Genomic DNA, 1,292 nt, shown 5'->3' on the forward strand with positions numbered 1-1,292 from the left:
CAAGACTTCAGATATTGAACCAAGAATCTGGTGCTAATGAAACGAGATAGGAGAGTAGTTGAAAGAACTTCCCCAAAGGTGGTAATACGACTGGATATTTCAGAGTACAACCTGAGGGTCCTGTGGATCTGCCTCTTGCCTCAGCAGTATTTGGTGTTTGGAAGGAACACACCTTCTTCTGGTCTCTGAGTACCCTCCAGACACCTCAGTCCCAAACTCTGGGACCAGTCAACACCATATATTGTGGTTAGGTCCTTATTGTAGGCCAGCCATGAGCTACCAGATTCATCAGACTTAGTCCACCAAGGTGAAAGTGCCCATTAACTACCTAGTGCACTTGCATTTGCAAGGCTCTTGCACACACCTCTCTCTGGGCTTCTGGTTTGACCTCAAGCAGGTGGCTCTGGAGGCTGTCCAGCATCTCCTGAAGATGTGCTCTCTTTCAGGAAGTGTCCCAAAGGGATTGGGCTGAAACCTGGGATGGCATAGAAGCCACTGTCACCCTGGAAGAGAATCAGGCCTTTCTGGATCTGCATGCTCTGAGTTCTGCCCAAACAGACTCTCATCTCTATGACTTCCTGGACATCTACTTCCTCAATGAGTGAGTCAAACTCATCAAGAAGATAGGCAACCACCTGACTAACCTTTGTAAACTGCCCAGCCACAAGGCTGGGTATCTCATAGAAAGACTCACCCTAAGCACAATTAGGAGCCCCCAGGGCCCAGTGGCCTTTGAAGAGCCCCTCTGCATCACCTTGATGTCAGGGCTTCTCCCTGAGCCTCCACCAGCAGCCATTAAGCAACTTTTTAACCAGTTATCTACCAAGCCATGGACCAAATGGAAACAGTAAAACTTTCTGTGGTAGGAAAAAAAAAAAAATAATAATAGGAAGTTGGTTATTAAAAATCACCTGCAGAAATTTTTAAAAGTACAGGTTCTCAAGTTCCCTCTCCTGCCCATTTTCTAAATTCTGATTCCACTGGTTTGGGGTGATGTTTGGAAATCTGTATTATTTCATGTGTCCCGGGTTATCCCAGTCTTGCCCACTTCAATAACCACTGCCTTCCAGTAGTGAATACTAAAGTATGGTCCCCAAACCACAGGCATAGGATCATTTTGGGGAATGCTAAAACCTCAGTTTCCTCGGCCCTCCTTCTACTTTCAGTCAGTTCAGTTCAGTTGCTCAGTTGTGTCTGACTCTTTGCAACCCCATGAATCGCAGCACGCCAGGCCTCCCTGTTCATCACCAACTCCCGGAGTTCACTCAGACTCATGTCCATCGAGTCAGTGA

The 1,292-nt window shown here is 46.9% G+C and overlaps 1 pseudogene; it reads left to right on the forward strand.

The window, feature by feature from the left end:
- Window positions 1-271: 271 nt before the first annotated feature.
- On the forward strand, window positions 272-851 carry LOC133245206 (ferritin light chain-like; annotated as a pseudogene).
- Window positions 852-1,292: the final 441 nt, after the last annotated feature.

This window comes from Bos javanicus, chromosome 3 (assembly GCF_032452875.1).
Source record: "Bos javanicus breed banteng chromosome 3, ARS-OSU_banteng_1.0, whole genome shotgun sequence".
Classification (NCBI taxonomy): domain Eukaryota; kingdom Metazoa; phylum Chordata; class Mammalia; order Artiodactyla; family Bovidae; genus Bos; species Bos javanicus.